The sequence below is a fragment of the Sturnus vulgaris genome, chromosome 3 (assembly GCF_052056855.1).
Source record: "Sturnus vulgaris isolate bStuVul1 chromosome 3, bStuVul1.hap1, whole genome shotgun sequence".
Taxonomy (NCBI): Eukaryota; Metazoa; Chordata; class Aves; order Passeriformes; family Sturnidae; genus Sturnus; species Sturnus vulgaris.
The window spans coordinates 60671009-60698648 of NC_142245.1; the positions used below are offsets into that span (position 1 = coordinate 60671009).

At 38.9% G+C, this 27640-nt stretch overlaps 2 long non-coding RNA genes across 3 annotated transcripts in view; one reads left to right on the plus strand and one right to left on the minus strand.

Annotated features, from left to right (window-relative positions):
* The window catches only part of LOC106851931 (uncharacterized), a 43736-nt gene extending 17116 nt beyond the window's left edge, over positions 1-26620 (plus strand). Inside the window, exon 3 of the long non-coding RNA XR_015802497.1 lies at positions 26329-26620. This is a non-coding gene — a long non-coding RNA (uncharacterized LOC106851931). The remainder of the gene's footprint in view (positions 1-26328) is intronic.
* Positions 8076-27640, minus strand: part of LOC148224377 (uncharacterized) — a 77873-nt gene continuing 58308 nt past the window's right edge. Inside the window, exon 7 of one of the 2 annotated variants that reach the window (XR_015802489.1) lies at positions 8076-8314. This is a non-coding gene — a long non-coding RNA (uncharacterized LOC148224377). Of the gene's footprint in view, positions 8315-21451; positions 21566-27640 lie in introns of those variants that run through there. The other variant, XR_015802490.1, reaches the window with a different exon arrangement.

Sequence of the window (27640 nt, forward strand, 5' to 3'; positions counted from 1 at the left end):
CTCTCTTTTTTGTTGTTGTAGTAATAGCAAAGAGATCATTATAGCCATCTTATGCTGCAGGTTTTTGTTTTTGACCTTGCCTTTTTCCTGGATAGAATGCTTTGCCCCATCTGGACAAAATTGATTGCAACAAAACAGGAGGAAGAATGAAACTTTTCCAGTCTGAATCACAAGTGCCTTAAGGAGCTGGTGGTGCCATTGAACCAATCTGGCCAAGCATTTTGGGTTAGATGCACACTTATGATAGCAGAATCCATGCAACATATTTACAGTCTTTTCCTTGCTGCCATGGTGACTGCGTGTTTAACTATTTGTTAATTATTCCATGCAAAATATATAAAATCTCAGTTCAAAACTACCCTTGAGTATCTGAATGGCAGTCAGAACATGCTTTATTACTTAATAATAAAGATAAATTTTTAAGTGCTTTGCTGATCTAGGTAAGAATATAGTCTCACTCATGTTTTTCCACCTGACACCAGTATGAATAAACCCAATGACAAGGACTACATGTGAGCAGGGATCTGAAGATCAGACATTTAACCTTTAAAATATGTTCCTTTTCATTGAATCAGTTCTTATAGAAAAAGTAAGTTTAAAATATTAATTGTATTTTATAATCTTCTTAAGACTGGTATTTGATGTTTTGGTTATTTTTTCAAAATGATGCACCAGTAGACTTATACATTCTTCTCTCAGTCAGTCTGAGTCTTTAATTGTCTGCCTTTTGATCAGCCACAGACATGAGCCTACAGTGGTGAACTCTGCAGCCTGTAGAAATGAGGTCAAGTATTTTATCCACTGAGATGATGCCTTCTAGCTGAAGACATTTCTTGAGGAATTTGCAAAAGAACAGATTTTTTCTTTGCAGGTGAACAGCCATGGCAGTCCCAGAGGTTTTGGTCTGAGTAAGCTAAAAATGCCAGCCAGTGTAAAAGGCTGGTGCTTGGGCCAGCTCTGTCACCATTGGTGGCCATTACTGCATTATTTCAGCAAAACAGGATATTATCCAAGAGAAAAATGGGGTGTCCCTTCCTTTAGCTAAATTTCACAACGGCTGGGACTATTAATCATAAAATCTCGGAAATGGGAGTGGAGATTTCTCCAAGAAGATGAAGGAAATTATCCTGATTTCCTACATCCTGACAAATATCTGAGGGAACTGCTCACTCAAAAAAAGACAGGGTAAAGAGTGCATCCACTCTTAATGACAAATTACATGAACTCTTTCGTAGCAAATTTGAAATGTCATTGAACTCTAGGAGAAAGAGCAAAAGGATTTTATATTAATAAAGGATTAAGGCTTCTAGATAAAACTTGTCTTGTAGATTCCCCTCAGTCATTTTAATGTGTACCCTATCATTTGAAAAAGTTTGCAGAAATTGTTAAACTATTAACTCAAACGCAGCACAAATGAAGTCAATTGGATAAGATAATAACAGAAAACAATATAGAAAAATATAGAACTCAAAAAAAAAAAAAAAAACAGCATAAAACTAGGTTCTCGCTGAGACAAAAAATAACTTGTGTTTGCACAGGACTAAAGGAAATTAATTCTGATTTATATTGGATGCTTCAAATATGTCAATGAAGCATTTATGCACATTTTAATGCTCTCCTGAATATGAGCTCTTGTCCAGTAGAGCTTTCTGCTGTTGCCTTCTCTATACTTTCTTAAGGTCTATTAGAGCAATTCTAAGAGACAGGGAAAATGAAACTGCCACGACTCCCGTGCCTTCTCTTGCCTGTATTTCTCTTTCCCTAAAAAAGAAGATGTCAGTCTACATATATCTACATATCTACCTTACTATTTCTCTTAATATACACAATTATACATCAAAATTTAATTTGATAGCACAGTTACATGACTGTCCATGTCTTTAGTCTAATTTAATTTAAAACTACCATAGAAAAATACTCAATTTTTAATAAAATTCAGGTTTTTGGCCCCACCCTTCTTCCCACATCCAAACCCACCATCCCAGACAGAGGTTAAAATAATAACATAGCAATTCCCTAATTCCCTAATTCCTTAAGGTCAGCAGGTTCAAGTTTCTTCTCAGATTAAATAGAAATCTTATCCTAAAAGACCCTGATTGAAACTGTACTCTTCTGTTTAAAATTCTGAGGTGTGCATTCAAGTCCCTGAGCAGATTTTAATGTTGTGGTTACAGGCAAACAGGGAGATTTTGGATAGCCAGTGCTACTCTAGTTCTCTTAGAGGGAAACACGAGTGTGTTCAGAGTCCTCACTCCCACATGTCTTGTATTGACTTCACTTAGATGATTCCTGGTCTACTCTGGCATTGGCAAGGTCAATACTGAACATGGGAATCTGCAGAAGCAGAAATTTGGTTGTGGGCTTTTCCAGAACCACAGTAAAAGTTAGCATTTATTATATAGGTGTCTCTCAGCTAGAAATCTGTGCCTAGAGTGCACTATTCAAAACACTTACTGTAGGGCCTGGCTTTCCTCCTGTCCCTCTCTATACACACACAACCATGTAAAGTCAATTCTACCAAATATGTGGGTGGAGAGCAATTTGCACCTGCTTCTAATACTTCCCTGTGTTATTCACCCCTCTACCATTAGCATTGGTACAGGGGATGGCTACAATACCATTCCTGTAGAGGCTTTTCTTTTTCATTTGCTTTTAACTGCTAGCTTTAGGATCAAAAGCTTTTGAAAGTCCAGCTATGAGTGGAATTCAGGTGCTGAATCAAACAACCATATGTGAAGATGGGAATGAATATTGGTATGCCTTAAAAAAAATTACTTGTGTATCAGAATGGGCAGCATCCCCTGAAGAGAATAGATGAGGGTATAGGACAGCTAGATTGTTTCCAGCCTGTCACTACCTCCATTAGTGCAAGTGCCAATATCTGTCTGCTGAATGCAGTGCAGAAAAGCCATGTAATTACAGAGCTCATCTTTCAGTTCTACTCTTGGACGTAGGCTGGAGATTAATTTATCTGCGATGCTGAATCCTTTTTCCTTCTTATGATGAAGTCAGGAGAGAATTGCCACCCACTCTAAATCATGACACTGTAAACCTCGAAGCTGTGACACAGAAATGAACAGCAGAGCTTATTTTCCCTTTGAGAAAAAGAAGGATAAACTGTCAGAGAAAGGGCTGCGACTGTGATAAGATTGGATCAAAACAGTGTCCACCGTTTGTCCTTACTTCCATTAAAAAACACTCCCTGAATAATATTTGGCTGGAAAAAAGACATTAACTGCTGGTTCTGCTTGGCCACAGCTCTAGTAGAGCTCCCAAAGGCAGCTGATTTAATGTAGGTCGTGGTTCCTCGCCCCTGTGAGCACATTTACAGTACATGGATCTCAAAACCCCAGAGTCATGGGTCTTTTCTGTGAGGTGAAGTGAGCACAAAGGGTTTGGAACACACACTTAGGATTGCTTTGGGGGTTATTTTGCTTGGATAAGATAAAAGCACAAGAAGAAAGCTTCCCAGGGATCACTGCCCCTTGCTCAGGTGGTGTGTTTAGTTAGGTGCTGTCATGCATTTTCAAGTTGTCCTGGAAAAGTCTGGCCAGCTACAATTTAATGATACTTTTGCAAGGTATTTTTTTGCATATTGCATATTATTACTGTTTAGAATATGTGGGTACATTAGCATTTTTCCATAATATTTTGATTTAATGATGTGTTATTTAAACTAAAGGCCATGTCTTGTAATGATAGTACTTGTCAGATCAAACACAGAAAATATCAAAGGACAGTCACATATCAAAACTGTAAGTCCATTTGTCTCATTCTGTGCAAGTAGTCTGGTTTTGAAGGGTATTTTTCGGAAATTATTAACTTCCTCTGCCTAAGTCAGGCAAAGTACTCCCCAACTGTTTCTTCTGACTGTTCTTCTGAACTACTCATTTCCAACCTGTTTTCTGTGCTTTTAGTGTTCTTCATGTCTGCTGTCTGGGTGAAACGACTGCCTTGTAGTGCAAGGTTTTCCACAGTTTTGAAAGCCCATATAATCTTCTGACCTTAAAAATCTTAAGCAAACAGATATTTGCAGTGTTAAAATGAATAACTAAAGCTAGCATCTTACAAATTAACTAGACAATTCGCATCACAGAGCTGGTGTTTCATTCTGTGTTTGTAGTCTGTTCACTTGTGTCTGCAAACATGTATGAATCCATATAATAGGTGAGATTTAAGTAAAACAGCATCAGATAAAGCAAGAAGAATATGCATAATATATCATTAATGCAATACCAACAAGATGTTAATATTTATTTTTATGACATTGGAAAACTGAAAAAAATTGTCCCTGAACTATGGGACATGTGAAAATCATACCTAATGCAGTGTTATATTGACAGAAAAAGCAGTGGAAATAAACATTTTCTTTTGAAAAGCTTCCCCAGCACACAGCAGGTCCCTTCTGTGATGACGCTGGCAAAGGCACTCCCTGCATGGGAGGGTGCTTGTCCTTGACCCTGGGTGACAGCTGCTATGAATCCACAGGGAACCTGGATGTTTAAAAGCAAGGTATTATAATGCTCACTGCTGTAGTCTCCAAATAATTTTTTTAAATATACTTTTTTATTCAGTTTGTTTGCTTTGAATGAAGGCTAAGGTCTTGAAGATAAACCATGGCCTCTTTTATGTCTCTCCAGAAGTGGGTCTCTTTGGTGCAGGAAAACACTGTCCTATTGGAAGTGCAAGGGAAATTTTAAATGTTATTTCAAAATCTGGCCATTGGATCCCTAATGCAAAGGATAAAATAGAAGAATGGCAGAGGCACAAATTCTGTAGTTAACTACAGCTCTTCAAACTGTACAACTCTGGTTTCCTTGCCCTGTTTTTGAATTTTAAAGATTAATAAACATTAAAAACATCCAGTAAAATAATAAAGCCTGGGATAGAAGCCTGATGGACAAAGGTAGCCAGATCTAGTTCCCACCCTTGTCAAAAATAATAGGAAATCCATTTCAGACATGAAAATAAACTTCTGCAGAATAAGTCTGATTCAAGGCCAGAATGAAATATGGTCTCTTCACAAAGGTTTGTGTTTGTCAAGTACCTTTTCAAGCAAGGTCTTCTAAGCAGCTAAAAAAGGAACTAAAAGTGCTGAAATACAGAATAATCCATCTAGGATAGGAAAATATTTTTCTTCTTCCTAATATCTGAAAATGGAATAGAGTTGCATTACCTTTTCTTGTTTGATGACCACTTTCTTTTTTATAGCCTGTATTCTTGTGCCAAACCAAAGTTCTAGTTTGACAATATGAAAGGTCTGTGACAACACTGACCTAGGGCACTGCCTTCTAGAGTCACAACCAAGTTTCAGAGGTTTCAATGCTTTCATAAACAAAGGAAAATGTGAGGAAAGGAGGAGCTGCTCAAACCTTACACTTCTTTTGTAGTGCTCAGCATATCCTTAAAGAGCCTCTGGCATTTCTGAAGATCCTCTATTATACCTGTGTTTGGGCTTGCCAGGGGACCAAAGGTAACTATTCTACTGATCACAGACACAAAAAGATAATTTGTCCATTTTCTTCAGTGAAATAAATGTTGTAATACAAAAGCCAGAGGGAAATAATCAGGATATCCAAGCAACGTCGATTCCTCAGTGAGACACTGTCTCACAGTCAAACGTGAAGTCACAGTCTAAACAGATATTTCTTACTTATTAGACCCATGCAGACTTCTTTGATTACCACACTATTTATTGTACAATACTTTGATTCGCATACTACTGCTTTCTCACACATGGTTCTCACACATGGATCGTATTTTCCTTCATAATATTGCAATTTCTTGTATAGGGAAATGACAAAGATGTTGCCAGAGGGAGAGGGCTAATTTATTAAAAAAAAAAAAAAAAAAGAGTCCTTTTAGAAAAATTAATGTAATTTTTGACACTTAACAAAAAAAAATCTGATAAGCCGTCTATTTTGAAAGACACTTATAATAACTTTTTTAAAAATATGCCAAAATTAAGAGTGATTCCCCAGAGATTTAGAGTAGCCTGGAAATGCATCCAAAACAGGGAGTGCTTTGTCTGCACCCTGCAGGTTAGTACAGATAATTACTTTCTGAAATCAGATTTCACTGTGCAGTGAAAGCACAGAGTTCCTTTGCAAAGACCCTGCAAGCCGAAGTACATGTCACGCATGACCAATGTTAATTTTCTTACTCAGTGGAGCAAAATTCAATCTATTTTATGCCCAAAGACTATCACAGTTCTGAGACACACTTATCTTGTCATCAGTTCCTCTTCCATGGCATGTGTGCTGGCTTCAATAGTGCATGAGATGATTGACTATAAAGTGAATTAGTTTTTAAAAATATCTCTACGTTAGAAAGTTACAGCCTGACTATATTTCACTGAATTACAGAAATTTAAGTACACCAGAAAGTGGTGTGGAGAAAGAACAGCAATTCTCTCTCAGAGTGGACTTTGCCATTTCCATATCTGAGTACAGTCTCGTTAGAAAGTCCTGTGAAACTGAATAATCAGCAGAAGAGCCACCAAAGCACAAGAAGCCAAGCAGGCAGGGGAGCAGGAAAGAGGTCTGTGGGCAGTCTGGCCTGCTTGGCTTCAGCCAGAAGCTTTTCCAAATGGCTGACCTCTTTTCCATTCTGACTAGTCAACAGATATCAGAGGAGCTGATGTTGCAACTGAGTATTTCTCTGCCTAGCTCTAATCATGACAGAAATAAGTCTTTCTGGACTAAGAAAAAAATTAATTGCTTTTAAATGCAGGATGCTGGTCTGAGCAGTCACCTTGGCTACACTTTCAAAGACATGGCTTTATTCAAACACTGTACATATGCCTATGTCCCCTTTCCATCAACAGTTAAATACATATTTTAAACCGGGGGCAGTGCTGACTTTTTACTGAGTAGCACTAAGATGTGAAAGCAATCCTCACGTTAGGTTTCCCAGACAGCTCCATTACACCTTTAGAAAACTGTTAAGGAAATATTCTGGGCAGAAACTGCCGATCATTGGTTCTGTCAGCCTGTGGGACAGCAAAAAAAAATGTTGAGAGAAGACTATCAAGTTCCTCAATTGATCCAAGGTCAGAATTTGAGCTGGATTTGCAGACCCTCAGGCGTGATTCCATCCACTGACTCTTTGGATTATTCTGGCCCTGAAGACCTGCATTAATAATAACGAATTAAATGAAAAATTAAATGTTTCTTTTGTTAAATGAAAAATTAAATGTGTCTTATACAATATTGCTGCAGTGAGTTGCTACAGAACAACGGAAAAAATGAGAGTTGCCACCAAGATTTTCTAGACTGGGAGAATCAATTACTGGAGTTGATCTCAAGTTTTCACTAGAAGAAGTAGTGCTGCTACCTGAACTGGAGGTCAGGGGAAATCTATTTGGCATGCAACTTCACTGCTTTCAACCTCTCCAGAATTTTTTTTTTTTTTTTTTCGCTAAAGTCTACATTGTATTTAATCTTGCACAATGTATCTCAAGCTTCTGGAGGTAGGGCTGAGATGCTCAGTATTTTATTGCCCATAAGAGTACAAGCAGACATAGGATATGTTTTAAGGATGTAGTAGTTGTGAATATTTTATCTTGCACTGGAAATGGCTTTTTTTTTTTTCACATGCATTTGGAAACTTTAATGGAACTCAGCTTGAGAAGGGTCTTTCTGTAATGGTCACAGTTAGAGGGTAGTACTCTTAAAAAGCAACATTGTCCCTACCCATGATCTCTCAGAGGTGGAATGTCAGATGGCTGCAGGCTGTCCAATTTCACAATTAGTAAGAAGGCTGCATTATATTTTCATTTAAATATATGCTTTCCAAACTGTGGAGACATCAGCTATCTGTTACAGCCTGGCCTGCTTCATTAATGTGACTGGGGAAAAGAAAATTCCACCCTTTCCCCAATGAATTACACAAAGAAAATGGGATTCTGTTGTGGGCCACCTCAGAGTATTTTTTTTTAATCCCACCCATGGAGTGATTGTATGAACTGGTAGCAGTCAGTACCCACAGAGTTAAGGCCCCCCCTTAAGCAATGTTCGAAATATCTGAATTAATGGATTCAGCATGGGGAAAGGAAAATCCAGAGTCAGGGAGGATTGTGAGGTTTGTGTCTTTTGAATATTTTTATTCTGCACAATTTGTTCACAACTGCAGCATCTCCAGGCTGAGTTATCTGCTTTGCTTCATTCATCTTGCATTATAGAAAGTGAGGGTATGCCAGGCGGAGGGATTCACTGCTGTGGCACAAGCCTGGCCACTTCAGGAGCTGTGGGAAGAGCTCTGCCATCTGTCCCTCACACCTGTGTCACCACCTGCTTTCCTGGACATTCTTTCCCTGCAGTGAAGGAAAACAGAGTACAGATTAGTATTTGCTCTGTGTTTTCCATTTAGACAAATTCAACAGAAGAAGAGGGAAATTTTATAGTGGGTAAGTCAAAGTGCTTCTCACAGCCAAAGAAACTCCCATTTTACAAGTCATAGCTGCATGGAGCACTTGTTTGGCAAGACAGTTCCTCAGCATTAAGCCTCTCACTTCTTCAGGAAAAGGATGTAAAGAGCTGCTCTTCCATCAGATGAATGTGCTGCCCATCCATGTCACCTTACAGATCTGTTTCTTTCCTCAATGATCGTTTTCCTAATCCAGCTCTTGGACTACTGTCACTTCTTTCTTGAAATTAAACTAATTTTCTTCACATCAGAGGAAAACTTCAGGCTCCTCACTATTTAGCTCCTATATCTCTTCCTATTTCACACATACTGGTGCTTGACTTTCATCTTTTACAGTTGCTTAACTCCCCATATTTCAAATTTCAGATACAGTCTCAAAACCAAAACTATTTTACTGGTCTTCTTTGAATCCCTACTGAAATCTCTCTTTTGACATCATTCCTGAGAAAATCTTGACAAAATTTAGGCTACTGCAGGGTTGACACAGCCAGAACTGTTGAACATACCTGTAACATTCTTATCCAGGTCTGTCATCTTCTTTTAAAGAGACCATAAATTTGTGGAATAGTCACCCCCTTTTGACCTTGCCTGACAGTATTATCCACATTGTGTTGAGGTATAGAACTGTGGCTCCTAGGCACAATGCAGATATCACTTCAGAAAGGTATTTTTAGTAAAAGTACTGCTCAGGGGGTTTATAGCTCACTTTTCCATTACAGTTGGCCCAGGCATTCAGGACGTTCCTTTTGTCCATCACATGCTTAAATTTCCAGAACAGTATTACTCATAACTCAGGATAATAATAAACAAATGTCATAAATTAATTAATATACTAAATAAATGGTGCTGCAGTTTCCTCAGATTTTTCTAGCTGGAATATTTACAGGTGCATGCAGAGACTGGCTTTCCTTAATCAAAGCTTAGAAGGAAAACTTCTTACAGTAAAGAATACAATTTAACTAAATATGTGGGGAATTAAAAGATCATCCTACCAAAGTCTTTAAAAAGGGTGTCAGCCACTGATGTAATCAATACACTTTGAAATGATTCCAGCAGAACTCTAGTATCTTTAGAAAATGATTGGTTTTATTCAAATCATACTTCACAAATCTTATATAAAAGAGATCTTAGCACACCAGACACACCATGAAATGGCATCCAAGACAGCCTGTGTGGGTGGAGTGGTGCCTTGCTTTTTCTTCTGCTTAGTGAAACAATATGGATATAGACCTCACAGAAAGAAAAATGTCATGTTCATCAAAAATTTGCTAAAGTTGAGCTGTCTGTTCCTAACATTCCTTTCCTAATGTTGAGCTTTTCCCAGCCCTTAGAAAAAGGGTAAAATAGTCAATCCATTCCCTGTCACATGAGAAAACAAGCACCCTGGATTGCCAGCCTGGCAAAAAGGACATCCTTTGTCAATGCTCATGCAATCCCATCTGAACAGGATGTTAAAAAGAAAGCTGTTGTGTACGGAGGCTACCTCTGAGCTAATGACAATTCATTTCTGATGTTGTATATACTCTGTGTGGGAGATTTAAATTGAAAGTGAAAGAGTAGAGCCATAAAATCAACAAGGCTGGAAAATTGCCATCTTCATACTACTGTGGTGAGGACATCTGTAGAAAACAGATCCAAGGTCCCTCTTTTTCTCATCCAGCTCAAAGCAAAAAACAGGGAGAAGTAAGAGATGACCAGAGTTATTCACTGAAGTTGAATTCTTGCCTCTGGAGATTTGTTTTACCTTCTACCTAATTCTTAACTGTTTGGAGGGAGAAGATGAAAAGTAAATGATACTTCAGTATGCAAGTGATTGAACTATGACATAATTTTTGGACAGTCACATCATATCCATTTCCTGTCCTATCTGTTAGTTGTCAGGGTCTCTTTGATCTCTGACTTTTAAGGGCAAAGCCTGTCTCTCACCATGTATTTGCACACAGCCTAGCAATGCTGGCTTCCTTTTGGATCAGGGCCTCTAAATATTACCATCATATAAATAGCCATTCTCAGAGAAACAAAAATCAAACACAAAACTGTGAGGAGATGAAAAGAACACATGGTTTTCTGGTTACTCATTTTGCACAGTTCTGAACATGTAGTTATATTTTGCTCTCAAAGCAAAAAATGGTGCCCTCCACAGAAAAGTAAGGTTGCCAACACAGAGAAGTAACCTACAGCAGAACTCAGGGCAAGTGTTTGGGTTTTTTAGGGCTTGTTTTTTTTTCTCTCTTTTTCCTCCACTGAGTACTGCATCACTAAACAAGCATTTCTCCTTGCAAGTTATAAATAGGCACCAGTCCTTATCATCTTCATGCTCACTGGGAAAGAATGTGGATCAGCTAAAGAATGAGACACCCAGGAAAGCTGCTGAACTGCAGCAACCATTTTTTGTTTAAAAACCCTCTCTCCCAGAGTCATAGGCATACATTCTTTGGGAATGAGTTTCTTGACCTGGTAAATAACATGATGCTTTATATACAAAAATGTTAGGAGAGGATTATGTCACTGGCAAAATGTGCTGAAATGAGGCCTTTCCCTTTTGCAAGCCTTTAAAGGAGCTTTCCAAGCTTACCAAAACTGTGCAGTCATGCTGCTGACAGGCAGCCAAGTTCCCATAAGAACCAGTACAAGGGCACCTTCAAAGCCAGCACACTGATGGACTTCTCATATAAACTGTGAGGTGTGTCAGACTTCACATTACCAACATGGGATCTCAAAGCCCAGAAATAATTATCATCCTTCATTCTTGTATCTCAAGGTGAATCTCAAAATAGCTATAAATCAGGACTCCAGGAAACATGGAGATGATTGGGGAAAGAGAAGCCATCAAGACAAGGCACTGGATGAGGATCAACAAGATATAGGCCAAGATCCACATAGGTATTTAGCTTCTTGTCATTCATATATTTCACAGTGAGCATTGGTGCCTAAAAAGAGTTACAGTCTTAAATTCTTTTGTAGATTTTTGCCCTCTGTTTTATTCCCAGGCTTATTCAGCTGACAAAACAATTCACCTCTCAATGGAGAGTTCACATTTCCTAACTTGCAAAACATGTGCATAGCACATATGTATCAAAAGTGCATTTTCACAGACTCAGTGTCATGACAAGGATGACAGAATATCCCCAGGCGAAAAAACATTTTGGTCCAGTAATTGAACACTTGTTTTGCTCATGCTGCAGGAAGTATTAATGTTTCATCAGGTTCTTCAATGTGAAGAAAGGTACCAGATTTTTCAGTTCAACTGCAGCTATAAGTGATAGATGAGGCAGGGAACTTTACTTAAGAAGAAGATTAATTTATTTTAATATAATCTCTTTGGAGACACATTCCTTTCAACCCTCTATACAGTAAGCACCTAATTCAAATTGATAAATTGATTCTGCTTTATTAACAATTCCTGGGTGGAATCTTTATCAGCTGAGATCTTAGGACCACAAAAAAGAAAACAAAAAAAACCAAACAAGCAAACAAACAAAACCCACAATTTAAAAAAAAAACCACCCAAACCATTGGACCATTGTATGTAAAAAAAAAATATGGCCAGGGTTTGTCCTTAAAAGGCGTAGAGAAAGACAAATAAAAAATGAAAATAATGATAACCCTCTTCAGCTTTGTAGTTTGTTTCTGCAAAGTAATTTTTAAAAAATTTATTAATTATTCTAAGTTTTAGGAACGTCTTACCTAAAGCATGCACAGAGCCAAAAGATGGTGCTATTTTTGGAGTGATATTTCTCAGCTTGTTTTGGCAGGATAAAACCAATGTATCTGAAAGACTTGCATCCTCCAAGACTAGAAACTTTGAGAATGCACAGGTCAGACCCTGTCTTCAGGCGAGTTTGGCAGACATCTACACACAAGACAAAGCTTTCCAGAGGGAAACCTGCTACAATAACAAATTTGCTATGAATGGAGTAACCAGGAGAAAGTCATACCCATCATTGCTCAGGGTTCTGTAAAACAGGCCATTAGTATAGTATTTTCTAGACTACTACATCCTTTTCAGCGCTTCCTGAGTCAGTTGCTAGAGCAATCTATCCCCTCAGACATTAAAACAAATAACATTGGAGATCTATTTTCTTCTGTTAATATCACAGAACTCTTTCTGGATCTCAACAGCAACTGTAAGAAATTGTTCTGGTTTCAAATTCACAGCAATTACGGGGGAAGGGATTATTAAGTGAAAAAGGATCTCTCCATCATAGATAACTGTCCCACACACCAACAAGAAGTGTTCTTCACCATATATGCTGAAACTGCATCTAGCAGATCTTCTCCTGCTTCTGGTAGGAGCTGTGGGACTGTGCAGCAGCCTCAGCATGAAGATTAGAAGCAACCATTGGGACATAATTCCCACCTTAATTTGTAATCAGAAATCAGCTAGTCACTCTAGAAGCCACCTAGCCTTCTACAGTGCCTTTCTTTTCACACACTGCTTTGTGGCAGTAGGTAAAAGTCTGAGGCCACTTAAGAGTTCAGAGATTAATGAGGGATGAAGTGTCTTAGTCACTGTGGCAGCTGACAAACCTTTGTTTTCAAGAAGCAGAATTCTAATCCCGATTTTACTGTGAACTGCGCTAGAACAATAAAATTTTTGTTTCGATTGTTTTCTTAATACTAGAAGAGACGTTTTCTAAAATAAACATTGCTGCAGACAGGAATCTGGACAAGGTATGGTAGAATTGCACAAGTAGACTGACTTACATCAAACTTACAGATGTGCTCCCAAAATGTGTACACACCCATTATGCTTGAAAGTGCTGGACATTGATCTCCATTTCAATTTAAACCACAACCAGGATCTAATTTCCCTTTCTTCACATTTTACATTTTCAAAACCAACTCAGCAAGTTCTCATCCACCCTCGCACCTGGGGAGAAAAAAGCCAAAAAGGCAAGAGAACCAGCCAAAGGGAAACAGGGGTACTCCTGGGTTGCTAAATGACTTTGCTCCAATAGATGAAAAAAAGATTGACCTACCCTTAGAAGATGTTGCCACTCCAGTTCCCACTTTCATGTGTTTAGGATGCTAAGCAGAGAATTAATACTCTCTGACAGTGCAATATGCTGACATGGAAATACTCTAGTCCTTTCTGGTGAGGATTTGACAGAATACTCTTTTTAATATATCTGAATGTCTTTATATGCATCTCTTCTTGGCCAGGTAGTAGAGGGTCCTCTGACCAACCATGCCCTTTTCCAGTTCTTAAGCTTGTTATGAATCTCATAAAATAAGTTTTTGAAACATTTTAGAAGAAAGAGTCATACTGTTTCTTTGCTTTTGTTATTGTTTATCCAATTTCAGAATTTGCATTTTTTAAACATACAAAGAAATAGGAAATAGCTAGAAATGGGTGCAGCCTTTTGTATGTCTGTTCCATGGCTCCAAAACAGATATAAACCAGATGTAGTTTGGAGCAGAACAATTACAGAAGTACAGGAGTAAATTCAAACCAGCATATCAGCTGGTTACATTAATTATCTTTAGGTCAGCCTAGTATTAATGTAGTCAAACTTTCTTTAGTTTTGTGTATGTTAGGGGAGAGCTCAGCTGGCTTTCCCCTAATACATAGCAGAACCCTCTTCAGAGTACTCAGAGAAGATAAAGAGTCTGTTTTCTACCTGTAGTTTCCAAAGATTTTAATGCATCTCCCTTTTATCAAAACAGAATATGCTAAAAGGTGTCTATGAAATGAAGGTTTGGCTATTGCCCTTGCCAGCATCAAAGGCAAAAACTGGGCAACTTTTACTTAATTGAATTAATTACAAATTAACAGAAACTTTCAATCACTGGTCCAGGTATCAGGAAAGAAAGAGATAATATAAACAATTAAACACTCAAGTAAACATCTTTTCCTTTCCTTCCTCAGGCTCACTTTAAGTCAAACACCTATGCTCCTTAATTCTTAGTCTCAATTTCCCTTATTCTTGCTGCAGGATACACTCAGTCCACCCCATTTCCTGCAGTGAAGCAGTGGGTGGTCCTGGAAGTTGGATTGTGTTCATAACAGCTGCTGCCTGTTGCTCTGTGCTCATTGGCTTCTCTCTTCTCCAGGGTGCTACTCATTGCTTTTCTTCAACTGTGCTGATGCTTTGTATTGGTTTTTCAGGATCACCTCCTACAATCTCAAGAACCACCCATTCTGAAATGAAAGAAATCATGACAGGTGACAGGAGGCCTGAATGGATGGACAAGAATTTCCTGATCAGCCTTAAATATAAACAGGGTGCATAAAAGAGGTCAAGGCAGGGAGAGGTGACCCAGAGGGAACATAGAGACATTGCTGTATCGTTCAGAGATGAGATTTGTAAAGCCAAAGCCCACCTAGAGTTGATTCTGGTGAGACACATGAAGGCAACAAAAAAGGCTGTGGAAAATGTGGGTCTGCTGCTGAATAGGGCAGCTGCCCTTTGCCAAAAGACACAGAGAAGTACATGGTGTTCAGGTCTTCTTCACTTTGGTCTTTACTGGTAAAAACAGTCTTCAGAAATCCCAGACTCCAGAGATTAGTGGGAAAGTCTACTGCAAAGAAGACTTACTTGTGGAGGATGAGGATTAAATCAGGGAGTTTCTAAACCAAGTGGATAAGTGTAACTCCACAGCACCTAATGGGATACACCCATGAATGCTGAGGGAGCTATGCCGAGTCAATGCAAGGGTACCAGTCCTTTACAGATCTTGGTCATTAGGGAAGGTTTCTTATGGCTGGAAAAAAGGACATTTCAATTCTATCATCTCTCTATGTGTCTATGTGACATATTCCTCCATATTCTTCCTTTATTGATTTTATTTAAGGAGAATAAATAAATAAATAAATAAATAAATAAATCTTTTATATATATATATATATAAATTATATATATATATATATATATATATATATATATATATATATATATATATATAAGAAGCTGATGGGCTGGAATCCCAGTGACCAGACTCCAGTCAGGATCTGAGCTTCAATTAACTTGTGGATTGTTGGAAGACTAAGAGTGTTGCCTGCTGTCTGTTGCATAATTGAACTGTGTGAACAACAGGCTTGCACTCTCTACAAAGAATTAGAGTATGAATTGTCTTTTCTTTCTCCAGAAAAAATCTGGTTTGAAAAGTCAGTAAATTGTACAAGGTAAGCGGAAGCATATGTCACTTTTTAGTCCCTTTTGTAATCCTTATGAAGTTTCCACCTGAATCATAGATGGCAGAAAAGGAATAAGAATTTTCTTGGAAATTTGTGTAAACTTTTCAGTAGAAACAGGTTAATTGATCATGAAAAGAATACATGGAAATAAAATAGTTAAGAGCTGAGGAAAATCACATTTGTTTGACATGAATTGAAATGAGCAAATGGAGCAGGAAGACACTGCTTAACACTGTAAGAATGCTATTATGACTGACTACCCACATTTAGAAGTGGTGAACACTGCTGAGTGAGAAGAATTGCATATAACTGCAAGTGATGTTATGACATTGAGCAATGCACAATGTTGGCTACATATCTGGAAAACAACCCTCTTCATCAGAAAATCTGCTGTAGACCAGCAGACCTAACTCCACCTTCGTTTTCTGTAAAGTGCTCCATTGTCAGGCTAAGGAGAGTTTTGAGTGATGTACCATACCCAGGATACACGACTGGTAGAAGGATAATCAGATTCTTCTTGCTCCTGAGGAGCTAGGAATGTCACCTGTTTAATGTCTGTATAGTTGTTCCCTGTCTCCTGATACTGCATCCATCTTCCGATACAATTCCATTCAGCAGGCTGTGTCTTAAAACCACTTTGGTTCCTTGCTCCAGGCTCATCATACTCTGCTAAAACTTTGCAGTACTGCCAGTTCTTTCAGTTTCTAACCCAGGGTGATTCATAGTCATATTAAAAAAAAGAAAAAAAAAATCAGTGCAGCATGGTCTTTAAGTTCAGAGAGTTACTTCCCTGCTTTCCTTTACTCACCAATGTACTTAGGGAGTGCAACCTATGTTTCTTTCACTGTGCTTCTCAGTCTCTACCTTGCAAGACAGAACTCTCCTCCACTGGCCATTTCAACCATCTTCTCTGCATGTTTTGTTTAAATTTGCTTTGCTGAAGAAAACGTATTAGAAAATGTAATTAACCAGAGGTTAAATTTCCAGTGATGCTTTGGGCTCATCTCCAGACTATGCTGAAATTACCATATCTGATAAATCTTAGGATGATGTGTGACTTGTTCAGGACTGGTCCTGTCAGTGTTTCACAGTCATCCTCTGACTGGCTAATACCTTAATCTGCTGTAGCATACACTCTATCCTGATTTCCAACAAATGAATCCCCAGTTTCCAATGGAAAATCTTACTATATACTTCTAGGGGTGTAACTCCTGCACTTTGATGATTTAAATTCAGGACAGAGATCTAAATCACTTAATAAACAGAACCCTGCTGCTGCTATATTTCTCTCTGCCTTGAGAATAGTTAGTTCTTCCCTTTTTATGGAAAAAAAGAATGACCTAAACAGAAATACAAAGCATTGCATGTTTGCATGACCTCACCCTAGTCTTGTCCTGTTGGAAAGTACCCTACACTTGACATGCATTCCAAGTATACTCTGCTTTGCAAATTTTTTTTTATTCCCTCTTCCCAGAACTTATTTTAAGCCACTAGTTCATAAACAAAGGTCACAACCTTACTTTTATGCACAAGCTTGCCAGTATAATTGAAAGTGGGGTCATGACCCCAGAAGGGGGTCTTGACAGACAGATGTTCTGAGATTCAAAACCCCTTTTGACCTCTTTTAACACCATTAAAGTCTCTAGTAGTGTGAAGCACATCATGAATGCAACGGGAGAAGATGAACCTCCACTTACCATCATTTGAGCAGTTGATGAACTCTGAAGCTCTCAGCCTGAGCAGCTGCTGGGCTCAGGACACAACTCCTAAGTGTTTGCCGAATGGGCAATTAATAATAAAATTTTCTCTGTTTCCATACAGGGTGTTTTTAAGTGAGTGCAATGAAAATAATATAGGAAAGCTCTTAGTAATACACACACACCTCACGAGTCTATTCTAGGCCTGCCTACTTAAGCTGTGAAATTATTCCGACATGCTGATAAAGTCTTTCCAGGCTTCCATTGGGATCATATACATCATTCCTCTCAGATAAATTGAACTCAGTTATTCCTATGAGCTGAAATAGTTTGGTTTAATTACAGAACTGTTCATGCCCAGATAGTGCTCTGGAAGGAATTCAGGGGCAAACATAGCCATTTTCCGTAGAAAAGGGTCAGAAGAAAAATAGATGCAGATAAAGACCTGCTGTCACAAGCATTAAATAGGTCTAGGGCTGGCACAAAATTAAGAAATACTTCATAAGAGTGACTGTGACCAATGATGAAATGTGTGCCAGAGCACTCTGGTCCCACAGTTGTCTGGATAGTCAGTCACCCTTCTCACTTGTGTATCCAAATCTTCCCAAGAGCATGAGATTGCCTTTCTCTCACTTCGGAGCATGGCAGGGAGGCAAGGAAACACATATTCAGATCCTGTAGTTGAGAAGCCCCCTGGAGTAAACCACTTTAGACAATGAGGCTATGTCTGTGTTAGTAAATTACACAGTGCCCAGAACAGTCCTGTGCACTGGAATGCAATTGTCTCTACATTTCCTGTTAGAGGGCTCCCAGGTATGCTTTAGGTCTCTGCCAGCCAGCATCCCAAATAATTCCTAGATAGGAACTGTGGTCTGAACATTTCCAGGAACATTCTCAGTGGGGACTTTGCATGCAAATCCTCTCTTTTGCCATCTGAAAGAGCTTATTAGAATAGAGATAGACTATTCAATCCAGTAAGATGGTTTAAATTATATACATAGAGTGTTAAATGTTCCACTAGCTTCAGTAAAGTTATTCATGGTGTGCTATTGTACTTAAGTTGTTGGGGTCCTTACTGTAGGAGGAGAGTGAGGAGGCTTTCTGAAATACTCTGAGCAAGAAGCAAGACTGTGAGCCACTTTCAGTGGACCTGAAGGAGGCAGAAGTACTCTGTTCTTTTTGTTGTTGTGTATCTGCTCGTCAATCCTGTCTGCTCCAGAGCACAGAGACAGCAGTGGTGCTTGTGGAAGGATATGCCAGCCAAAAGCATAAGCTCTTCCTGGTGGTGGATCCTCTGTGATAAATGGCACACACAGTACAGCTTAGCCCTTTCTCTGTTCTGGCAAAGGCAGCAACCATCATGTTCACTGGTCTCAGCCAGAAGTTGAGCAGAATAATGCTTCAGTGACCTATACCCTAATAAGAAAGTTTCCATCACCATGACTAAACTCTCCACTTCAAATGTCAATTCTTCCTTTCATTCTATCATTTATTTAATTTATTTCCTGAAGAATAGCTTATGCCCAATAGATACTTTTTCTTTCAACAGTATGATGATACTACCTGGTTTTCCTTTTTCTCCTTATGAACCACTGATAGACTTTTGATGCTGTATTATTCTTCTCTTTTAGTTTAGGCCTATGTTTTGTCTTAGTGGTCTTTCTGAACTTTAAGTCATTTTGCCATAGTTCCTAATTACTGTCCCACACTTGCCAAAAGGAAACCAATATGCCTCCAGAGAAATATTACTTAACAATTTTAAATGATTGTGCAAATGCCAGTGTTAAGGACTTAACAAAAATAAATCATCTTCTGCTCTGATACCATCAGTTCGAGGTCTGTGGCTCTGAGCCCAGGTGTTTTGTTGGTTGACTGTGCATCAGCAGCCAGGCTGTTGTCATTGCTGTATTTAAACTGCTCTAGACACTGGGAACTTTTGTTAGTATTTTTCCCACTGTGCTTCAGCACATATGTTCAGCTATAGAATAGCTCTTGAACACTGGGAGTCTTTTGCATTTTTCTCTGAATTTATTAAAATTCAGATAACAGTGCATAGCGTGTGCTGCCCCAGGCTTTCTCAGTCAAAATGAAAAAAAACTCTTCTCAGATGACACAAGTTTTCACTACAACTTTTATCCCTTTAAAATTTTTTTTTAAAAGTTGATAATGAATATTCATGACCACTTGAGTATATAGTCTGGTGGCTATAGGTACACTTGAAATCATACGGAGAGCTCAAACAGTGGGTGACAAAGATAGCACACACCTCTGAGAAGGCCTGAATGACTATGCAGTGGAATATAGTGATTGGGTCATATGAGGACTAGAACTCCAGGATCCTCCCAAGTGCATTTTACAAGCCAGACCAGACACCTAGGGAGATCTGCCACCTCTGAATGCCTCCCCAACCTGCTCCCAGCTACTGGTCACACCTGCCTTCCAGAGGCAGCATGGAACCCCAGCTCTGCTGTGGCTTTGCATGTGCACTCACTCCCAGCCCAGATCTTTGGGATTCAAAGCTTCATACAAAGGTCGCAAATATTGGAGTCACTGTGATGGCAACAGACCAAAGAATCTGCTTTGTAAGAAGGGAAAATCTTTAGCAAAGTTCTTTTTCCCTAGCCAGCCTGCAGACCCCATGAGCTCTCCCCGGTGCCCACAGAGCTGCCTGCACCACTATCAAGGAGCAGCCAACCCAATTAGTCCCTTCTCTTTCAAAAAGGACACAGGCCCTTGAGCCGTGCCAGATGCGAGACACTGGGCCCTGTAAGAGTTGGAGCAGAGACAGGTTCAAGATGGCTTGCTTCCTTTTAATTACTTACAGTTATAAATCTGAGAGTATAAACTCTGCAAGGCTAAACAATATCTTCTCCCATGACTTATTAAAGTTGAATGGCATGCAGCCTTGTTCTTTTGCCATGCTGTTTCACAGAGCTCCGTCTCAGACTGGTTGGCGAAAATTCACTTTAAGATGAAAAGCTTTTGCAAAGAGAACAGCACATTCTGAGCACATAACAAGTACTTTGAGGCAAGAAAGGCTTTCTCTTATTTTTAAAGATAAGCTCATTAGGGGTTGGGCTTGTGTTTTGTAAGTGATGTTGCAATGGCAACAAACTGGCTCCTTAATAGTTCTAGGTGGAACAGACTCACCTTCTCACGTCTCCCTCCTGCTTCTCTCCCTGCCCAGATATTCTGTTCCTCTTACCTTCCAACCCACTGAAAAAAGTGCAGGTTGTGCATTCTCCCTTACTCTGCCTAGGAGAGTTGTGTTTGACTGATTAGCTGATGATTGTGAGCCACTTCTAGTCTCTCTCACTGAGTGTAAGGTGGCCTTCTGCTGAAGCAAAGAAGCAAATAAGACATGTTCTAGAAGCTGTTTGCAGCTATGTCCTATATCTGCAGCTGTGTCTCTTATAATCTCTGCTTTCACTGCTTTCTAGTACGAAAACACTCTGGTTCACAAAAAGCAAAACCATTAACAAAAATTCTGACCATAATCTGTTCTCTGTCTACTGGATTTCCTTTTTTTCCTGCAGGAGGATAACAGTTCTTGTCCCTTTCTCCAAGGCCACCCCTCTTGCATCACAAGTCTCAGCTTTAGTGTTTTTCCACTTCAGGTTAATCACTCTCCCTTCACCAAACCACTTCTTAAAATCCACAATTCTCATCTTCTTCAGACTTCTCAAGTTTGCCATTTCTATCAAACCCTAGGGAAGAACAAGGAGATAATGACAACTTCACAAGGATGTGTAAAGCTGAATCAAATCATCTTGGGCCTCCTTTAGAGAAATAAGCACAAGTGACCATTATGTGAAAGATGTTGTCACTCCTTGCTTTCCTGCCTCTCCTCAAAGTTGCACAGTTTTGAGAGCTTGTCTGCTCCAGAATTTCTGAGTAGATCCCAACATAAACACTGGAGACTTTTCTCCAGCAGTAGTATTTTCTGTCAATTATTTCACCCGCTGTTTCCATGCAGAATGACAATGGTTACACTATTATGGTCTGCATTATATTTGTACCTACTTAATTGCTACTTTTATATTTTCCACTGAACAGAGGACAGGGAGGGGTTATCTCCCCCTTTTAACTAGTAAATAAAAAAGAAATTACAGAGTTATTTGACTACTTTATCTTCTTTCTCTCAGACAGAGGACTAGCTTTCATTTTACAAAAACCCAAGTTGTTTTGATCATTAAACTTGCAAAGTATATGAGGAGCCAATTGCTTTTCTTGACCTTAGTGTCTGAGATGTAGCTTTTCAAAACTCTTCTTCGGCCGAGTCATCACAACTTTTACAAGGCTGTGAAAAATGATGAGAAAAAATATAGCGTATTAGGGGAAAATACTGACTGAGGTGTCAAAAGGAGTATTAACTTTGGAGCCAAAAGGGACATTGACTGTGTCATTATAAGAAAAACATTCTTAAACATTGTGTTCCAAACAGGAAAAATTAAGAAGTCATGGCTTGAACTGATGGTAAATGCTGCCTTGCTGAAACAATTTGCTTTTGTCCATGCTACTGTTAAATATGTGTATATATACATGTCTATATAAATGTTCCCATGAGAAAAAAAATCTCTTTTTTTTAATGACAAAGTGGTAGTATCATATTTCATTCCGGATTAAAATATTTTACATTATCCAGATCAAAGTAAAAATTTCAATAACAACTGACAAATTATTTCCTTCAGTTGGGCAGAATAGAATGAGAAGAAAAACAAAAAAGGGAAGAAAAAAGCCACAGAGACAATTAAAAGTAGAAGAGAAGCAGGAGGCAGCCAAAGCAGAGCACAGATTTTATCAGATGGGCATGCAGAGAAGCTGGCTGGCATGACAGTGCATTAGGGGCTGGAGAACAAAGATGATGTGAACACTGCTTTGCTTTGATGCAGTGACTAGCCTCATACCTAAGATGAGAAAAGACACTGTGTACAAGTGCCACACCATTTTATGAGCACTTGACATACGGCATTAATCATTTCCCTCACTAGAAGCAGCTTGCCAAGTATTGTTCTCTGTTCTGGGAGTGCATTCAATGAGCACTGCACCTACCTAATAGAGACTGAAAGCTGGCCTAGAGTTTCACTTTGAAGGTATTTTGCAGGAGCTTTCTTGTCATAATGCATTCATTTCTATAGGATTCAAAATCTTTAGGTCTTTAAGAGCTACATGGGGACACAGGTATGTGAGGGTCACTCCATGCAGTTCAAGTGTCCTGCTTCCAACAGGCTCCATTTACTATCAATCTGGGAAAAGATGGAAACCACCCAGAAAACTGCATAAAGCTCTCATGGTGGGAAATGCCTTCCTGGTTCCTGTGGAGATCAGCGTGTGCCCTGAAGCATGAGATTTGATTACCTTACTCCAGATCATAAAACTTTTAATGCTATTAGAAAGCCTTTAGGCTCTTAGGCATTTTCTTGAAATACAGCTACCATCTCTAGCTTGATGACCCCCTATAGAACAGGCCATGTGCCTGGTATTTCCTTCTACTTTCTACTTTCCTTCTAATCATCAATCATTAATATCATCACATGAGCCCTGTACATAACCATATGCCCCTTTTCAAGAAGCAAAAGGCCACCTGGTCCTAGATTCCACCAGAAAAGAAAAGGTCAGTCTGAAATTCAGGGCTAATAGGACAACTTTATTACAAAAAAGGTCTATTCCTCTACTTCCTATGAGCAGCTGTACACACACAGCATTTGGACAGCCCAGGCCTTCCCTGTAGCCCTAGAGAAAGCATGAATATGTCAGCTGTGCAAAGTAGGTCAGCAGCTTGACCCTTAGCATTTTGCCCAGAGGCTTACTCTGAGCCTTGTGCTACACCTGCTGTTTGGCCCAGGGGCTTGGGTAAAAAACACCCTCTGAAGTAGCCATGGTTTGGAGAACCTCAGGTCTGAGCTATTCTGGGGGGAAAGGAAAAAGAAAGAAAGGCAAAGTGAGGTAGCTTACTGTAGGCTAAGCCTGTGATCCTCTGTAGTAAAAGTGACAGGCAAAAAATGCTATGTCGTTTTCTTGATCTGCAACATAACCACAGATGACTGCCAATAGTCACAGGCAAAGTTTGTTCCTTTGTTTGCTTTGTCTCTAGCCCCACCTTCTGCAGATCACTCAGCTGTGAAGAGTTCTTACCTTCTCCTAGATGAGAAAAAATGCTCTTCTTTAGACCTGTTGATACCCAAAGGTTTGCTGGAAGTAAGGGCCCTGCATCTCACCTGAACGGATATACCTGGTAGCATCATTAGCAAAATCCTTGCTGCCTTAAATGAAACTAGGATTTCATTCCCTGTCTTTACAAAAGCTTCAGGTTCTGCAATTTCTCTACTATAATACCTGTGATTCACAGAAATCTTAGCTCTAGGGTTACCCTCTGGGCACTTTTCTACCGCTGTCTTAACAGGTTTTACAGGCAGTATAGTCAGATGGATTATAACAAACCCTGCTGGGGCAACTCACACAGCGGCCCTGCAAGCAGGATCCTTTCTACCTTCATGCAGCTCTTTAACAGCACAACGGTGTGCAGAATGCTGTGGTCTTCCCCTCCTACAGGGATCAGGGAACATACATACAAAGGTATTTGTATATCTGAAGTCATCAAAAGATATGAAAATGAAAACAAAAATAACTACTTCCATACTGAATACCATATTGTGTAGGTGGCACACAAGAGCTGAGAGAAGACAAGCAATGAGCTCTACCATATAGCAATAATTTCCTTCCTCTCTGTTAGACAGATAGCTGAGTAGGGATTGAAAACCTTACAGGTGCCAGGAAGAATATGACATATCTATAAAGTTGTGCTGGAAGGTGTCAATATATAAATATATTTGAAATAACAAAAGCACAGCTGAATATATATTGCTCTACATAAATATCTCACATTTGGAGAAAAAGTATGAATAGTTGAGATTAAAATGACCAGCATTGCATGGGTGATGCACTGGTATCAGAATGAGAGGGGGGGAAAACTCCATCTCACAAAATGACTGGAATTAGAATGAGGGAAGGATAGCTGTTCTTCCAAGGGTTTTGTTGGCTACATTCTTTATGTTATCAAATCTTAATTTTATTTGAATTTTGTGGTAAAATAAAGGCAAGAACTCGAAATAAATTAAACTAGAATACCAAGTTTTGCCCAATTTTAAGATGACATCATCTGTTTTTACAGGGTTTCTACCTGACAGCACTTTTCAGCCATGACTTAGATAATGGAGAAGGTTGACTGAGCTACAAAATTGAGATCTGGGTTATTTAATCTCCTTTTTTCTTCAAATTTTAAGAAAATTTGTAGCAAGACTTGTTTTGGTGCAACCAATTTAAATGTCTGTAGTTATTTGTGAGTCCTTGAATGAATCTGCACTAGGACATTTTCCCTGACATGACACTAGACAAATTTTAATCTGCCTCCAGTCATTGGAAAGACCACTCTGAACCTTTTAGGCCTCAATCAGTTGTCACTAGTCTCAGGGTAGAATTATGTCTTTCAGAAAACATGTATCTGTTTACATGCAGTTGTTCTCTGTAGGAACCAAAGAGGTGCACTTTTTCTTTCTGACAAGCACTTTTTTTTCTTTCTGACATCTTATTTATGCAGTTTCTATATTAAAATGGGGCAATCTGTGAGAAAGTAATATCTGCTAAGAGGAGATCAGGAAAAAGCCAAATTAGAAACATTTCTTATACCTATGTAATAATCGGTTTTCCATTGAATTAGAGAAAAAAGTACAGGATAAGCAGGGAAATCATGGTACTTTAAAATAAGCATCTTATAAGGATTCTGTGACTTGAATTCCTTGCTATACATATAGAATGAACCAGCTGATTGTTGAAGGCATGTTTATTGAAGATTAATCTTCATGTAAAGGATGCATAATTCCTAAGCCGCAGAAAATCTGTTTTTAATGTTCAACTGGCATAAAACAAACCAAGAATAATGAACTCTTAAAATCTATATTGAAAGTGTATTGGAGACATTTGTTTCAAACTGTCACTGAAGTATTTCTTAGCTAATGGCATCAACATTTTATTTCAGAAATATAGAAATAATCACAGGCTCTCACTTTCATTGCTTTTCACTGAAGAAGGCATGATTTAGGTAATTAAGTATGCCATTTTAGATTAATCCCTTCTGTTTCTTAGAAGATGAAAAAGGTTTCCTCCCCACATTTGCATTCATTAAAACCTGTGACTATTGTCTACTGTTCATGCCAGCATTCTAATGACTACTTAAAGTTAACAACATTAAGGCTTGAGATGAAAATAATTGATTAAAATAACTCTCATAAATTTTTCCACTGCAGCAACTCCGTAAAAACTTTGCAGGTGGCATTGGTGGGTGGGAAATAGGCATCACTCTAAAGCTGCCATCACTGCAAAGAGGTTCATTGCTCCACTGCACTAACAAAACTGAGAATTAGTTTTTCAAGGCAAGCAACTGAAGATGAACTTGTCCTCTTGAAAAATTATTTCTCTCTCCAGAGAATATTGAGGAGCTTGGGTCAAGCTGTGGGAAATGTTGTGTGGGTTCTGGTAAGCTGCTCCCACTCTGTTGGTGCTGGCTTCTATAGCACTTCAGCCCTGATCACAGACAACAGGTCCCACAACAGCAATGCACTTACATCACATAATTGCAAGCTGATCCTTGGGCTGGTTCACTCAAAAAGACCCCTGACCTCAGTGCTTGGGTATGTTTTGCTGTTTGTAAGAGCCCACTGTCAACTCTGACTACAGGCAATAATTTTCTTTCCTACATGAGTGGGTCCAGGACTGAGACTTTTATTTATCAGTTTCTTCACAGATTTGGATAGGTACTTGGCAATAAGAAAGTAAAATAATTATTTAAATAATAGAAACTGTTTCTCATCCTCATGTTTTTTAAATTATATCTCGTATCAATAGACTCTAAATCGCACAAAACAAACAAAACCAGTCAGAAAACGATCACTGGGGAATTCTTGGGGCAATAAATATTCTTCCAGAGGCACGTCACGTAATGTTAACAGTTACTTTATTAGCCTGTGCTAACTAGTGTGTTGATTTTTTTTCATTTTTATTTTTAAGATTCTGCAGCTCTCTGATTCCTGAGAAACAATAAAGCCTTGGATTACTCAACAGGAAACCATGTTTTTTTCAGAAGAATTTATTATTTCAACCATTCTTTTACACTTATTCTTCTGGAAAACTCAACAGAGGAGAAGTTTCTCCCAAAAAGGTTGCAAGGGTTTGTTCATCTGTTCCTGATGAAGAAGTCCTCTTCTGCAGTTCCACAGTATTTATTTTTGTCATCAGACTGATCTTCCTTATGATGAGAATAAACAAATAGGTAAAAGCAAGTCTTCTTTTTATATATCTTAATGATCCCTTTCAAAAGACTTAGTTTAAAAAGCAATGTGGCCCCCACGACAGCAAATATCAGAAACTTCACAATCAGAATTTACATAAACTCATGCTACAGAAATCCTACGCTTCTTGTTTGACAGATGTGAAATTGAAGCACAGATTTTGAGGAAAACTAAGTCTGTTGTGGCTCTGTGGCTCAGTGATTTGTCAAAGATAACACAGGAAGTATGTGACAGAGATTTTAATTTAGGTTTCCTTAATTTGTGGCTATCATCCTGACCATCCTCCTACCTTTTTCCTCTCATCAGTAATATCACCACAGTGATCTTTACCAAGCATCAAACACATATTTTTAGAGGAAGTGGGAGGTAGTTGCTAAGGCTAAAAAGAAAGTCTATGTTTTAGAAAGAAAACAAGCCCTGTACTTGCCAGCTGGCATCCACAGTTAGAAAATGAGCTTTGCTTTCTGTTCTGGCTGCAATTATAAATGCTCTTTCTTGTGGACATGGGCAAAGTACGCATAGAGGACAACTGCCACAAGTTGGGCAATAAAGTAACCAAGCAGCCAACACCACTGACACTTAAATACCCTGAGAACTGCTTTCTCTAGGAAAATGTCTGAGGAAGTCTGAGAACGTTTCCACTGCTGTCAATTCTCTCCTTTTTCTCTGTGCAAAAAGAAGGCTTGCTTTGCTCCTGGTCTTGTGACTTAACTGAGAGAAGCCCTTGTCACCTAAGTGGCATCACGACTGGTCTTCAGAACATAAAGCTCCCTGCATAAAGAATCCATATTAACTTTATATCACAGAATTGCTGTGGAGAAATATCCTGAGATTGGAAATTGTGTTTATGAAGTAGCCTCACATTCCTGTGCATCTCTGGCGTGCCATACTCCTACAAAGTCTGCTGCCTCCAGCAAAACAAGGGTTTTTTTATAGAAAAGGCCCCTAGCCATGACTGCAATTGAGGGTCTGTTGTTTTGGGGTGACCTTAAGCATGGGCTACGTCCATCCACAGGACACATGAGCGTATG